The following is a 17,384-nucleotide window of genomic DNA, read 5'->3' as shown; positions in this document are numbered from 1 at the left end:
TTGATTTTTCACAGGGGGGGCAGAGCAGGGTCTCAGGGGGGGCAGTTGCCCCCCCTGCCCCCCCTCTAGCTACGGGCCTGTGCATCCATGCACCTCATGTTATTCTGATATTACAATATCTCTCACCATTTTGTGTCTATTTACTTACAACTTTGGGACAGTATTTATGGTAAGACTAGGTAATTCATAGGTCTATTCACTTGAATATGTAAATTAATCAATTCTATTATTGTTATTGCATGAAATGTTACAAAGATTGTAGAAGAATAGTAATATAACAGCACGAATATTAGCTAATATCTAGCTTACGTGTAGTTAAGATCGCCAAAATTTGCATAAAAACAGGTGTCCTGGCAAGAAGTTTAATGTCAAAAAAGGTGATGAATTGAATATTTGCTGAATAACAAAAAAGGATGTTACATCCAGTTGACGAAAAATAAAGTTCCTGATTAATATTTTATGCTCATTATTATAAGTAGTAGTGTACATAAATCTTCATTGATACTGTCATTCAAAGCCGTATGATCGCAATAAAATCCTTGTTCGGCAGGAAAAAGTAACCCTCGATTATGCTAAACAAATAGATATATTTTTTGTTTAGCTAGAGCAAGGCGCCAGGAGGATGCAAGAAGCCGTTCCTGCAAAAGTGTATGTTGTACGAAGCGAAGAAACGTGACAAAACCACCACGTATGGAAGGCAAACCTTCATATATTTTATATCGCACATTTACAAAGCCGTGCCTCCTGAAGTTATAAAAATCCCAACGTCAATGATTCTTTTAGACATGCTATTTGTGAATCAAGTGGACTTAAAACCCATCAACCTTAAGAATATTAGAATCCACTAATTCACCCGCAGCTAAGTCGAATTTCACATATCCCTTTTCATCCTCGTTCATAGACTTCCTGCAATACTCTTCTGTAGGTGTGTTGCATCCCACCAGGTGCGAGAAATGTGAAGAGTTATTCTTTCCCTGTACTGCGTTATTTCTTTTCATAACAATAAGGCTAAATTCTCGTTTTATGTGAACTTTTAAAAAACTTGCAAAATACTTCTCTATCTTTAAACAACCACCCTTTCTCATGTATGTGTAAAATAATCCCACTCTGTCTCAGAAAACCTCTTCCTACGATCAAATGGCGGAAACAACTCTCAAGTCTCAACAATTATAATTTTTTACTTAAATTTCCTATAATTTATACAAACAGTAGCACATATCACGTCCTTTGGTGCAACACTGTCAACAGCTAATGTTACTTTCCTCGTCCTAATAAATTTACTTCCAACCAGTGACGGAGCCAGGGAAATTTGACTGGGGGGGGGGGCGGAAGGCTGGCAACAAAATATTGTACGGGGGCAGTCACATTAAAACGCCCGAAAACACTACACATATATATACATATATAATAATACTTATAATAATAATAAATATTATTATTATTATATTCATGTATGGTGTTTTGTGTTTGTCTTTTATTTAGAGTGGACGTTTACTGCCTAAATTTACTTCTTGATTACGAGTTTATCTCCACGTGATTCGTTTTAATAAAGACATTAATTCTTTTTTATTGGTAAGTTGCGTTGTCTCTAGTGGTCTATTTAAGTATTGGAAGACATTCATAATTTTATAATTCATCGTCTTTCTTGAGATGAAACTACTGATATAAATATTTAAGTTATAAGATAATAATATAAATGACAAAAAAATGCTTCGAAGAGTTTAATTTTCTTGCAAAATCGTTGGAATAAATGAATCTTCTTAAGTATTAGAAACAATGTAAGGCACTTCTCCTGTAGGAGAATTCTGCTCTATGTGCTTTGGAGAACACATTGCCCACCTTTGGTACGTCCAGGACTTGACATTTCTTCTCAATGGCAAGGACAGCCAAATGAGGCAGTTTGCCTCCGGCATCCTGTTTCGAGCAAGCCTTTTCAAAGATTTTAAGGACAACCATCTTCGTAACGCTGAAGAGTTTTGGGCAAAATTTGTGTTTCACCTTTCAGGGAAATGCTATCACAGGATAAAAAATCTGAAAAAGGTTACAGTTATCTCATAATTCAAGAAATATTCTGACCCTGGCATTACTTATTCTTACTCTACCACTCCAACGTATGTCCGTGCTACACAAATACAGTACCTATGGAGTTCTTGGGAAGAAGTTCTTCGATTTTGATATGTACGAGAAAGAGCGAACCTGCATCTAATGATTGAAGAGTGGTAAATCCTACGTAATAAGCATTCTTTTACCTGCCCGCGATATGTTTTGTATCGAATTTTAAGTGTAATTTGCATTTTAAGGTTCACGTTCAATACATTAACTTCAAGAGTATCGAAGAAATTCCCTTTGTTAAGGTTTCCTCAGACTCATCATCTCGAAATTCAAGTCCCTGAATAGTAAGAAACCGCGATGAATCCACAACAACTGACATTGAGTGTCGGGTTTTCTTCGATCACCTTTGGTCCTGGGTTCGATACCCAGTGGAGGCAATTTAAACTATAAGTCCAGTCCCGATTAGCCTTACTGTGCATAAAGTGGACTTAAAACACCAAATCAACCAACCAACCAAATCTTGAATCAACTTTGAATGTCTTTTAATAATTAGCGTTGTCACTAACGACCACGATTAGAATAATTTGCGCGTACTACAGATGATGTCTTGTGGTCCTGAAAATATTCGTGATGTTTTAAAACCATCCATATTCAACACTTTTTCCCAGTTCTTAAGACTGGGTAAAACTTAGGTTAATCTCGGCTATTACAGGACATAAATGAATGAGAAATCACCTATGCCCAGGTCTGCGCTCGAATCTTATAAGCAGGAAAGTGATATCATGCAGAATACACCACTTTGAAAAGGTGAAAATCGTCATACTCTTATAAATAAACTCTTTTATTATTCGATATTTAATTAACTTCAGTTGGAGGGCCCGGGGGGGCTGCCCCCTGCCTCCTCTGGCATCGTCACTGCTTCCAACCCTCTAATAACTTCGCTGCTGATAGCCTCACCTTCGAAATGGAAACTTGTGTGTCGGCAAATAATACAAAGAACCTGTGTTCACTGTCCCTCTTTCATTCAAAGTCTGCCGTTTTCCTTTTCAGCTTTTCCTGCAAAAACTTCCTGTCAGCAAGCAAAGCAAATTACAGAATTTTTATTGCACCTCCCTTGCATCAACCTTCATTCCTACTTTAGGCCTGGATTTATGGCACTTACCCGCTACTGCAGGTAAACCTCGCCCCTATGTTTGGTGTTTGCCCCCTGAAGCAACGGTGTCCATTGTTCAAAGCGAAACCTCTGTCAGTGGGGAACGGCGAGAAATAGTCTCGGAATACACCCTGGCCGTAAACAGGCTCTCGCCACCCTGATATTGGTGTCAGCTTCTCTCTGAAGTTTGATAAAACTACTTTGTGAAATTTGTTTAGTAACGATTGAAAATGTAGACAGTAGATACTACATGTATTTTGCTCATAAACTTGAAGGCTAAATTCACAGAATAAAAAGAACAGCTACAACATTCCTTCATCTAATTCACAGAAAGGCTAATCGGGACTGGACCCACACTTTAAAGTGGGATTCACCGCTTGATTACAAGGTGACGACGCTACCACTGTACCATCGGGGAGTCCCCATAGAACAAAGTTTCCTTCTACGACGATTATACAGAACTTAGTGCACTTCCGTCATTTGAAATCTGTTCTATATCAGGCTCAGTACTTCGTTATTACAATCCAAGGAATAGTATTCTCCTTAAATAAGAAATAAATAAATAAAAAAAAGCATTGGAAATAATCTTCAAACGGACGTAAAAAAATCGAATCCAACCACCTGTAGAATGCCTTAGGGAAACAACAAGAATTTTCTCAACAAAGACATTTCCGAAATTTCCATAACATTCTAAAAATTTCGCAACCCGTGCAAATAATCATGTGGTAAAATCTTGTCATGGTAAACACTAAAATCACCAAATTACTTCTTTCCATATTTCCCGTATTTTCTCCTCCTCTTTAGCTCTCAGCTATTCGGAGTGGGATAATGCAAGATTATTTGTCCCTAATTATCTCCTTCTTAGTCTTGCTAATATCTTGGACTCCTTAATAACTTTCCCAACAACTCCTTATCAATTTGTACTGCCATGTTTCCCACAATGTTTTTCCTACTTCCTAATAACATTAACTTCTGTACACCCCTTGATGTAAAAATTAAATAATAATAATAAACCATATCCGTCGGTCCGTTTATCTTTCCAACCTATAGAGCTGAGACTATTTTTACAAGATCTCGGACGCAGACACTCCACGATCTTTTGGCCCCTCCTTCCACCTTCCCTACCTGCCCTTTTACTTGATGTTATTCAGAATTGTATTAGTATCTGGAGTACTATCGTAACATAAAGTTATTAATCTGGAATAAATTGAAAAACAAAAATGGGGAGTAATGTTGTGTTTCGATAGAGTATTGAAAATAAGTTTAAGTATTCATTCATTACTCTCTCTAGAATAGTCTTCTTTTGACTTAATACGCGCTTATCAACGTTTTTAATTGAAATACTTTATTCCAAGCAAACAAGTATTTGCAACTGATTAAATATTTTTATTTTATTTTTTCGAGACATTCGAGACGAGACGAGACTTTTTAAAACGAGACGAGAAAGGCATTCCGTCTCGTCCCGTCTCGAATTTCAAAAGGCTTGTCCCGTCCCGTGAGCAACACTACTTATTCCGTTTGACTGTTATTCCTTTCGCACTTATTCCTGTACTTGATTTTGGTTTCGCGCTTAATCATGTGTTGCGTTCTCCCTTTTTGACAGCAATTCTGCCGCCCCTATTGGTAGAGCCATGCACCCATATATTTATGGTGAATAAAATATAAAGATTCCGGTACATAAACTGGGCACATTTCGGAATCAAAATCGGTATATAAAGTGGATTTTCGGTGTTAAATTGTTAATAAAAACCTAAATTTGATTTAAAAACTACACGTATTACACAAAATTAACATTTCACTTCTAATAACACATTCATATAACAGGTGGCGCAAAAGTCATCATCCTATTGGAACTCACCTTAATTTTAACATCTTGTTGTTTATATCAGTAGGGTTTTGTCAGTTAAATAGGAGATACTCACGAAATTTATTGTGTGCGAAAATGAATAAGTATACCTCACATACAACCCGCGAAACACTAGCTCTTTTGCGTGACACTTTTCCGGGCAGAGTAATATCCCGTTTTGGTGATTTGCCATGGCCGGCCAGGTCCCCCGATTTGAAGGTTCCAGATTTTTTTCCTCTGGGGATATTTGAAGTCATTGGTTTATGTCAATAAGCCAGAGACGTTACAGCAACTAAAGGACAATATTCAGCATGGAATTGAAAACATTTCCCCACATATTCTTTCCAACACTACCAACGCAATAAAAAGAGCCGAAATTTGCATCAATTCGAATGGTGGTCATTTATTGGATGTTATCTTTAAAAATTGAAGACATGAAACTTACAAGTATCAATAAAAGTTTAACACAAAAAAACCTACTTGGTTTAATTTAAAACCCAAGCTATAGGCTAAGAAAATCAGGTGATGACTTTTGCGCCACGTTGTAGTTATCAGAGTATCAATTTTATTCCTGTGTAAAGGATTCCAATTTTGCTAATCAATTTTCCGTGATTTGCATAAATCACAGAATAATTCAGACCCCAGAAGGTAAATAAAACCTAGATTTATTTCGCATTTTTGCAGTTCATTTCGTGACAGAACATTGTAGCAAAATGCACCTCACACCTTTCAAAAACATGAAAAATTGACATTACAGTGTGAAATAATTCTTGAAGCTTTCCTGGCGGCGAATATTGAAGAGGTTTTCTCGGGCAATCAGCCATGTGATTTCCGGAAAGGCTTCCGAGATTTCCCTGAAGATGAGAGAGACGTTAACTCTCGAAAGCTCGGAAGCCTTTCCGGAAATCCCCTGGCTGATTGCCCGAGAAAACCTTACAATGTGTTATTTCACAATCCGACTCTGTCAGTCGTTTACCCTGTACGAACAACATTATGAATAACTGTACATATCGCAGTAAAATACTATCCCGTTGATAGAAACAGGCTGAATTGAGGCAGACATACGTACCAGGAGGGTATATTCTAGGCTAGCTGAGCTATCTGCGAAGCCTGAAGTCTAGGGAATAAAATACAAGAGAAAAATCGATCAGAAATTGTAAATAAAATTATTCATATCAGTGAGACGATGGTGATTCTGAAGTCGGCTACCTGATTTCCTATGAGTTGGCAACCTGATTTCCTATGAGTTGGCAACCTGATTTCCTATGAGTTAGTAACCTGATTTCCTATGAGTTGGCAACCTGATTTCCTATGAGTTGGCAACCTGATTTCCTATGAGTTGGTAACTTAATTTCCTATGAGTTGGCAACCTGATTTCCTATGAGTTGGCAACCTGATTTCCTATGAGTTGGCAACCTGATTTCCTATGAGTTGGCAACTTAATTTCCTATGAGTTGGCAACCTGATTTCCTATGAGTTGGCAACTTGATTTCCTATGAGTTGGCAACTTGATTTCCTATGAGTTGGCAACCTGATTCCCTATGAGTTGGCAACCTGATTTCTTAGGAGTTGGTAAACTTATTTCTATTCATAGCCTAGGACCACGTGACATAGTGAGATAGCCCAGATCTTGGACTCAGTATACGCCACTGTTTGACCTGGCCTTACCCCACCGGATTTCTTCCTATGAGGCATGCTGAAAGGAAAGGTCTATCTACGCAACAAGCCACGGACTATCATGGAACTGTAAGACAACTTTCGGCGTGAAATTGACGCTGTGACTCCTGATGTGTTGGTGGCTACCTTCTGTGACATATGGAGGCGCGTTTGCACGCATGCATTGATGCTAATGGTGACCAATTCCAACATTCGCTGTGACGTCACCATGCTTCTCATACACCAAGGTATGTTCGTACCAAATTTCATTACATTGTCACCAATAGTTTGATTTTTATAAGCGAAAATCAGGGGCCGAGAGCGAGTGAAACACCCTGTACTTAAATTCTGGTTTAGGAGCTTGTTTTAATAGTTTGCATAATATATAATGAGCAACAGGGCCGGCGGAAAGAAGGGGGGACCGTGCCAACGCCCAGAGCGGCAAATCTTCAGGTCGGCAACATTTTAAAGAAGAAAAAAAATAAGCCTTGTATATAACTTGGAAGTAAATATATGCGAACCCACCGTTTAGAAGGAATATATCAGTAGTCTCACTTTAAAACCACTCAGTGCCACAAGGTGGGAAAGCAGATTTGATGCCTTAACTCCGTTGAGATATCAAGTGGGAGAGGTCTATGATGCGCTCCTTCAAATAATTGGACACAGTAAAACTGTATTGCAAACCAGTTGTGTGGCTTTACATTCCTTTGCTCACTGGTTATCTGGTATGACTTTTTACTCCACGTAATATAATGAGCACATGTCTTCAAAACATTAATCTACGATGTGTTAGATTTCTTGCAAACATATCAGCGCTTTAAAAAAGCAGGAGTGATGAAAAATTTCAAAGTTTCTTACACGCCACTTGGTAGCACTCGTGGAGGCGTAGGGGGGCGGCGACACGTGAGTCCCGGTTGATGAGAAAGAATTGGCATCGAATTTAAATATAAATGATCCAAAGATAGGCAACACTGTACAGTGCCGAAATCGAAATAAGAATCAGTTTCAGTATGATGAAACTGTTGAAGATCCACAAAAACGGTACCAAGTTGATTTTCCATACCAGGTCCTAGACGATTATTTTAGCTCTAAGTTGAGCCGCTTAAACTTATAGTGAATTTTTCAATTTCTTTTATGATTTTCCATACCAGGTCCTAGACGATTATTTTAGCTCTAAGAGAAAGATTTGAGCCGCTTAAACTCATAGTGAATTTTTCAATTTCTTTTATGATATCGGTAAGCATAAAGACATGCCATCTGATCTTTTGTCTGAAAAGTGTACAAAATTTGCCGAAATGTTAACACATGAAGGCTACTAAATTAAAAGATGAACTAAAATTGCTTTCTGCTAAAATAAAATAATTACTCCAAAGGAGACCTTAAACTGATAAAGGGTCATGATTTTGCACCTAATGTGAGTGTAGAACGTCGAATTTATAAACTTTGTCAGTAACCGTAGCAAGTGGCAACGAAGTTGTTTTTTTGTTGTTTTTTTTAAATTGAGGATTTTTTTGGAATTCGGTCAATCATGTCTAAAACACGCTTGTTTCCATTTTATGCAAGATTAGTATTATACGAAAAATAATATTACATGCAAAGGTAAAGGTAAATTCCCTGTACATATAACACCATGTCATGAAGGCACATTTAGGGGGTGTGAGGGGGTAGGGCCACACATATTCTCGATGTCGGCCATTTTGTTTGATGTGATCAGGTACCCATTAATTTGAGGCCGGGTGCAGCCCAGAGCCGCTTTATGCGGGAACAACGCAGGAAGGAATTCAGATCTTAGATCATTCACATTTTAAAAATCCAATTATATATCACAGACCTACAACGGTAAACATATAAAGTCAAGCCTTCATTTCTTTCCTAATACTTGTTACATTCAAAATACGTTTAAGGGAGAGAGAGAGAGAATTTTTATAAAATATAATAATAATATGAAATTAGTGTCACATTTCTTAAAGTTTAACTGTGGTCGAGCGAGACATCCTTTTGTGCTTAATAGTATTGAAATAGCGTAACAAGTCTCATTATTTATTTTATAGTTTGATGCTTTACTTATGAATATATTGATTTTCAATTTCCCGTTGCTGAGTACGGGGAGGGAGGGGGGGGGCGTTCCAAAGGGAGCGGCATCTGCCGCCATCGCCCAGGGCTGCAAAATGACTAGCGCCGGCCCTGATGAGCAATTGCCCACATGTTAAAGCTGAAAGTATAAAACGTTATGCATGAAAAAGTTGGTTTACCAGCGGTAAACGCTGTTACATGGAAAATACGCCTCTGCTAGTCTGTAGTTCGCGCATGCGAGGTGAATGTTTGCTTGTAGATTGAAAGGTCCCGTGACGCTTGTCGCTCATCACTTCGGTACCCCTTGTCGCTTCGGTCTGAAAGCACCATGTAAGATAATAAAAATGTGCTGATGAATTCAGGAGATCTTACTTTCCCTGTCTTAGAGAACTTTCAGACCGAAGCGACATGAGAGACGCATCAACCTTCAGAATAAATGCAACCTTTCTTACCGAAGTTATATCACAAGATGCACGTGTCGCTTGCCGCTTTATGTCGCTCGGACTGGGCCTTTTTATGAATATTGTGCATGTTGTCGCCTCGGTCTGTTGACAGCGTATGGACAGTAAATGCAAAGCTCCCTAAAACACTGCATAGACGGATCCAGAATATTTTCCTGGGAGGGGCATAGCATGTGCAGTAAGCATGCATATACATAAACGTTATCAGGAGAAGTTGTTCGCCTTCATGTTGTCTATATAATGTGTGTGTGCTCAACACGAACATCACCATAAACTTCCACAGGGCATAAAGAACATGAGACGAACAACTTTTCTTGATAACGTTTTACTCATTTCAGGCCTCCCTGATGGTGAAGTAATAACGCTGTTACCTTGTAATCAGGGTGTGAAATCCTGGGGGGACAGGAGGGATTCCATCCCCAACCAACAATCTTGCTTCAAAAATCCCCCCACCAAAAACTTCCGGGGGGAGCTATGTTATAATAACAACAGTTTTGACTTTAAATATACAGTGTGCCCCTAAAGGTTTTACAATTTTGATGTTATACAGCACAACTTGTAATTGACATAAAGAAACATACCATGTCCCATTTGATTTACCAACGCATGAAATGTTATCGTGTTAGCAATTGGACCATCTTTTCCAGTCCAACGTGCTGGAAATGTCCTATCCAGGACATCTCTCACGTCTAAGGCCCAGTGGGGTGATGCACCATCTTGCTGAAAAAGGACTGTTGGTTGACGATCGGTCAAGGTAATTTGTAGCATTAACGGTTTCTTCGGCAAAAAAAGAAATGAATGGGCATATAATGCGGTCAACCAACAAACAGCACCAGACATTAACTTTGGGACTGTCACGTATTACCTCCCTTACTATATGTGGATTGGTTGAGCACAAGATGCGTACGTTATTCTTCTTGACTTTACCGCACACATGAAAAGAGGATTCATCAGAAAATGCCACATTGGTTAGAAAATTGTTATCCTCTTCCAACCCACACCACACACTACAATTTAATGCAAAGAATAAATGGATCCACAGACCCCAAAATGTAGGTTTCTTTGCGAGAGGTCACACAATATAAACTTTATGAGTAAAATTTGCCCCTAACTTTTAAAGTCTTTTTTAAACGGAATGTGTAAAAGTTAATAACAAAATACAATAACTATGAATTTCAGTACACTAACTGTACAAAATGTAACACTCCCATGATGGAAAAAAGTCAGCCCACCTTTTCATTTCTGTAGAGGGGAGATGGAATAAAAATGGTATCGGCGCCACTGCTTTCGATGATGTGTATTAACGTTATTCATATATTCATATTATCAACGTGTAATCAAGATGACCGGGATTCAATTTTCAATGACGGCACATTTCAATTTCTAATAGCGATTACGTCACTATGCCCCTGTGTTCCCCGCTAAAACCGCCAATGCATATCTATCTGTGTCCCGAAATGAATGTTACCATTTCAAATGTAAATAACATCTTTATTAATCAATCTGTTGACAAGAAATTTGAATGACACATATACATACATATATAGTATACAAACAGGAGAGTCATTATTTAGGTGTGGAATATGATATCACGTAGGTAGGTTCCATTATTCGCCAGACAGACACGTGCCCTTTCCATGGCTTGTTCCACGACTGTTCTTAATGTGTCTGGGTCAATAGCTTGAATCTCCTCCTGAATGTTTCTTTTTAGATGGGGGAGTGTCCTGGGCTTACTTCTAAACACCCGGTCTTTGAGGTAACCCCATACGAAAAGTCTGGTGCTGTTAAATCAGCGGATCTGGAAGGCCAGTTACTGTCAGAGTACTATCGAGAGATTATCCGTTCTCCAAAGAGCTCCCTTAACAGCTGCATTGTCTGTCTGGCCGTATGTGCTGTTGCACCATCCTGCTGCCACCATGTTTCTGGTTTGTTCTCTACCTCTGGGCGTATTAAATTTTCGATCATTCCTCGATATCGTTCGCCATTGACCGTGATTGTTGCACCATCATCGCCATTATAATATCCAAGGTTTACTCTCTTCGAATCTGAAACGAAAAATATATATTTGTTTTAATATTTCAGGTATCACCACTTTTAAATGGTAACATTCATTTTGGGACACCCTGTACATATTGTGCTTTTTCTCTGGGAATAAAGGTTCCTGTACTCTTTAACTCTCGTCTCTTTCTTTCCTTTTATATTCTTTCCAGCTTTCTACCTTTTTCTCATTTTTCTTTTACGTAGCTAGTACCTATGCCAGTGTTTCTCAATCTTTTTCAGTCCGGGACCCACCTTGAAGAATATTACACTTCATGGGACTCAGCCGGTAGAATTACTTGTAGGGGATGCACTCAGTTTATTATCATATTTTTGCTAAATCGAGTACTTTAAGAAGCCCTTTTTTATACGCTTGCTTAAAAAAATTACACATAAAAGACTAATTTACTCTACTCTACCATATAACCACAGACAAAGATATAACTAAACACATATGCTCAAATTGAAAACATTTTTTTTACCCATCGAACTTATGTGACTGTTGGAGCTGCCTTTTTCGAATAAGCTGGGATATGTTGGGTTCAATGGTGGCGGTTAACTTAAGTCGTAAATCTGAGTGCACGTCAAGTCTATTTCTGTACATGCTTTTCACTTGAATCAGAGATGAAAATCCCTTATCACACGAAAATGAGGTGGAGAACGGCATGAGCAACTTTAATGCCTCATAGTGGCGACGATTAGGGGGGCAGGCCCTTTTTACCCCCGCACTATGCTAAACCATATCTACAAAGCATATCTTTGCTCCCAGTTTTGGCACCTTGCCCCCCCCCCCCCCCCCGGTTTTGGAACCCAATCCCCGCCACTAGATCCGAATGGCGGTCGGGAATATCAAACAACACCTTAAGTCAACATGCATGTGACACACAGATAATTAAGAACTCACTGCTGCGACCGAAAAAAATAAACGGCAGATATCCGATTCCCTTCAGTTAAACATCAGAGAGATGCCGGTACAAAGCAATGGTAGAGTGCGATAAACAGAAATGTAGAATTTAGGCTACGTACAACACGGATTGAATTTAAATTGTCAAAACAATATATTTTAGCAATGTAATAGTTTTTAAGACACAATTAATCATTTTTCAAGCCCGACTTCGCGACCCACCAAACGATGCTGGGTCGCGCCCCATAGGTTGAGAAACGATGACCTATTCGTTCGTGTTTACTTCGTCTCTTTTTTCTATAGGATTTCTCCCTCCAATTTCCTTTCAGTTTCTTCTTTATTCTCTCTCGATCTTCTCTTTCTCTTCTCCCTTTCTATTTCCTTCTCGGTCTATATTTCTTTTTGTACGTACATTTCGCTTTTCTATTTTCTTTCTCTTTCCCTATCTTCTATTTCATTCTTTCTCTTCTCTGTTTCTTATTCGTCCTATTTCTTTCTGTCTCTCTTGCTTCCCCATTTCTCTCTCTCTCTCTCTCTCTCTCTCTCTCTCTCTCTCTCTCTCTGTATGGCTTCAATAATTATTTTTTCTTTCAGTATTTTCTCTATCATTTCTTTTATACAGTATGTAACATTCTTATTCGTACACACGGATTTTCAAAGAAAATGCTTTAATATCTGGAAAAAAATACACTCTTTTGAAATTGTTTCTTTACAATTCAATAACTAATATCATTAGGAACATAAAATCTTACCCAAATTCTGTATAACCAATGACAATAATAAATTAAATGAATCTGAAAGAGAAACATGTCATTTTTTGTAAAAAAAAAATTATTCGTACACTTAATAATATAAAAGAAAAAAGTAAATTCAGAGCAAATTGACTGACAGCTGGTGTTTGTAGTAGTTTGGACACATTCCATATTAGCCAATTCATGTTAACTCGCGCCTTATGCTTACTGTCATTGTCTTGTTGGAATCTGTAGATAAGCGAAATGTCCATTTTTTGGGCACTCTGTTTTACATTGTTCTTCAATATGTCCAAATAGACATATGCATCCATGACACCATCAATAAACTGGATGGTACCAACACCTTTGGACGACATACAGCCCCAAATCATTAATGACCCACCACCGTGTTTAACTGTTGGAACTGTGTTAATGTGACCATTGTCTTTATTTGATTTTCTCCAGACCCTATTTATCCCATCTGACCCGTATGTATTAATCTTGGACTAGTCTGACCATATGACACTATCCCAAAATTCCTGGTTCTTGTGGATGTGCTCTTTCGCGAATGAAAGTCTATTCCTGCGATTCACCTTATTTACATACTGCCTCTTTCGTGGTATTCTGCCATGATATCCATGCTTCCACAAGGCACGTCAGACAGTTTGATCGGACATCATCTTGCCAGCAACATTTTCTACTAACGGTCGCGGTCGTAACTGAGGAACACTTATTCGGGGGTTTTCTCGCACTCTTTTTAAAAGCGTTCATCACGTTTATTCAACCGTCTCTCTTCTGGTTTTTTCGGCACATTCTGTGTTGAACCTTCCTCTCTAAATTTGTTTACTCCTATTGAACTATGGAGTGTGATTTATTGACTGTTTGTCCAATTTCTCTTAACGAATAACCTCTAAGGGCCAAATTTATAAGGTGCGTTGCAAAATGATAAGAACGGTGTGGAATTTGAACATATCGTGGGAACGAAAAGGAAACGAAAGTGATGCAAACTGACAGAGAGAGGAAAAAGTGTTATGAGAAACGTGGTACTGTTCAGGGAGACGTGTAGGCTATGTGTAACAGCAGGCAAGGTCAAAGTCAAAAGAGCGTTGCAAAATGATAAGAACGGGAGTGCGGTTACTCCAGTAACCCTCGTTGCCAATGGCTACAGAGGGCGCTGTTGCAGCTAGCGTGCAGATCGCGAGGTATTCATGCCCTGTTGAGAAGTACGACAGCATTGATGAAGGTGCAGAATGGGCCGTCTAGCAGGATTGTCTGAACGTGAAAAGGGGCAGATATTGGCATATGAGGAAGAAGGAATGTCTTCGAATGAGATTGCAGGCCAAATTTGTCGCAGCGCCTCTGTGGTGAACAATTTCCAAAAAAATGGAGACAGGTGTGGAATGAAGAAAGCACCGGGAAGGCCACGGAAATTGACGCCCCGATAGGAACGTGACGTCCTGAGGAAGCTGGCTGCTAGTGAGACATTCCTCAGACAGTTGGCTCGTGATCCTCATATTCATGTGCATCAATCAATGCTATCACGGGCTGTGAAACGCAGCAATCGTCTCCGATATCGCAAGGCCAAACGACAGCCACGACTCACAGTACAACACAATGAGCGTCGCGTGTCTTGGGCTAAGATGCACATGGCGTGGAAGGAGGAACGGCGGCGGGTAATTTTCAGTGATGAAAAGAAATTCAATTTGGATAGTCCTGATGGCTGGAGATACTATTGGCATGATCTCCGCAAAGAGGAAAAGGTCTTCTCCAAGAGACAACAAGGAGGACAGCCTGTAATGGTGTGGGGTGGGTTTGTTTATCATGGGAAACGAATCTCGCCTTTCCCCCAGGCCATATGAATGCTCTCGGATACCAAAACGTCCTAACGGACAATCTATTGCCTTTTGCCAATGGCATTGGTGGCGATCAGTGGCGTTTTCAGCAAGACAACGCCACTATACACACTGCTGAGTCCAGTCTCTTCTGGTTTCTGGACAGGAATGTACATGTCATTGATTGTCCTGCGATTTCCCCTGACATTAACCCCATGGAAAACCTATTAGTCTTCTGTGCCGTTCAGTGTACGCCAATGGAACCCAGCACAACAACGTTCATGACCTGAGGAATGTTATCGTTGCTGCATGGGATGCCCTTGATGCTAATCTATTGAAAACGCTGGTGGACAGCATGTGTGATTGGGTCTTCAAAATGGTGTGCTGCCATGGTTCGTGTATTGGCTATTAAAGCACGTCTGGGATGCCATTCTTATCATTTTGCAACAGTAAACATGGTCACTTTTAAGGTTCGTTGCGTTGTACCTTCTCCTTGCCTGCGCATGACTTCTGGTCAACACTTTTTCTCTTTCTGTACATTAGGTGAGCATTGTAATGTGCTGTGTGCCTGTACCTGTAACTTAAGCCCCTATCACACGGAACTGGATTTCTAGAGTGCGCGTCAAATCTCCTGCATATGGCGATAGCCAATAGCAGCGCACTGCAGCGGTGCCATGTCGAAATCTCGCACGGAAAAGAGACAGCGTGGTTGAGCGAAACGCCTTGTCACGGAGAGCACGGAAAATTAGGTAATATAACATATATTAAACTTAATGGGAGAAAAGAACATGCCTGATTATGCCAGAGGGACTGCCAGAGAGGGGCTCCTCGTCACTCCAACAACTGCCGTCGTTGTCCTCAACGTCACTGTGTCATCCTTCAAATGTATTATAATTGGGTCCAAAATTTCGTCCCGATCTATCTCCCTTACAAAATCGTTTTCCTGTAATTGTTGTGCATGTTTAACACAAGCGGTCCATTGTTCTTGTGTTACATTGTCAAGTTATTCGTTAACAAGTTAACAACACATTTTAATGTGTGGTTCTGTTTTACCCATATCTCGTCAAGGTAAAAGATTGGTCTCGAATCACCAGATACTCGAATTTCGTGCATTGCACGAAGGAATTTTACCCTTAACGTAACAATGTCACTTCTCTCCATCAGAAATTTACGACCGTCGTTGGTTTTCCTGTACTTGAAGCCTAATTGTTTCAATATTCTCAAGGTGGAAGTTCTAGAGCCTTTGTAAGATATTTTGTCCCGTAAAGAGTACGTTATCATTTTGGCAGTAGGAAATTCGCCACAATCGTAAACTTTAAAGACGGTTCTACGAACTACGTCTTTTTCAAAGTCATCTAGGTTTGTTGTTCTTTTCGGTACGTTAATGTGCTTTCTAGGTGATTGAAACATTGGAGCAGGCCCCGATCCACATTATTTTGCCCCCGAACATATCCGAGAAACGGTAGCTTGATTCACACCACACGCTTGAGCTGTTAGAGCCTGGCATTTCTTAAAGTCAATTTTACTTCTCTATTCTTCACTCGAACATTATTTTAAAAACAGGAACGAAGGAAGAGCAAAAAGGATACAATGCAAATACGTTTATAATAACATTGCTTCTACAGAGGGAACGGTATAAGCTACAATCACGCTTGTTTTTCGTACATACTCGCAAATTCATTATCTTTCCATCTGTTGAACTACTGACACTTGAAATAATATATTTATATCCGAGCGCCAGGTACACGATTTTGTAGCGAGGTGAAACAGGTTCTGAACTAGGCAACGCCGCACGTCTGTGATTCGCTGGTGCTGTTCAGCAGTTCAAGGTCATATGCAGGAGATTTGACGCGCACTCTAGTTGGAATGTCCTAGTTGGTGATGAACTGACTTTCTAGGTAGAAATTATGGCCGCCTGGCTGACTGCTTGACTGGTTTTGAGGAATAGGACATGTTCTAATTGCTACTAACTTCTTCGACTAGATTCTGTGGAACAGCCAATCAGAGCAAAGTTTGGCCATGTGAAGATAATCTGTGAGTTTGCAAAGTAGCCTTTTTTGTCTGTGGTTTCCGAGTGCATACAGCACGAAAGGCATGTTTACAATTGAAAAAGCTAAAATATTCTTCCATACGTGTATAGTAAACGTTGTAAAGTATGTATTTTATCAGCGCCGTTCTTCTCTGCCTAAAACCATTTAATGCGAAGCGATATTCCTCTCGGTTGAATAGTTATCGTATTTTAAAAATGTGAAGTGATACGTTGTTTACTTCTCGCGCGGCCGCCATTATGGTAACGAAAGACTATCGACAAGTACGGTATAACAAGTACCGTGTGAGGCGAAAACTAGCAAATGGGTAGCCAGTCCAGCGTCAACTAGAGCGTTCCTACTAGAAATCCAGTTCCGTGTGATAGGGGCTTTAGTAAACGTGTCACACTTACTTTTTGATTCGTTCTTATCATTTTGCAACGCACCTTAATAACATCCTTCAGATCGGAACTAAGTTCCAGGTTTCGAACACGTTGTTAGATAGACGATAGGCCTACAACAATACCTACGCCAGCATTCCGCTTGACGGGGAGCGCGCCTGCATCATGGGCCTGCATGTTCAAACTTGTTACGAAGTTGCAAACTGCACGA

The sequence above is a fragment of the Lepisma saccharinum genome, chromosome 10 (assembly GCF_977018435.1).
Source record: "Lepisma saccharinum chromosome 10, izLepSacc3.1, whole genome shotgun sequence".
NCBI lineage: Eukaryota > Metazoa > Arthropoda > Insecta > Zygentoma > Lepismatidae > Lepisma > Lepisma saccharinum.
The sequence above is the reverse complement of the archived record's forward strand: the minus strand, read 5'-3'. Positions refer to the sequence as shown.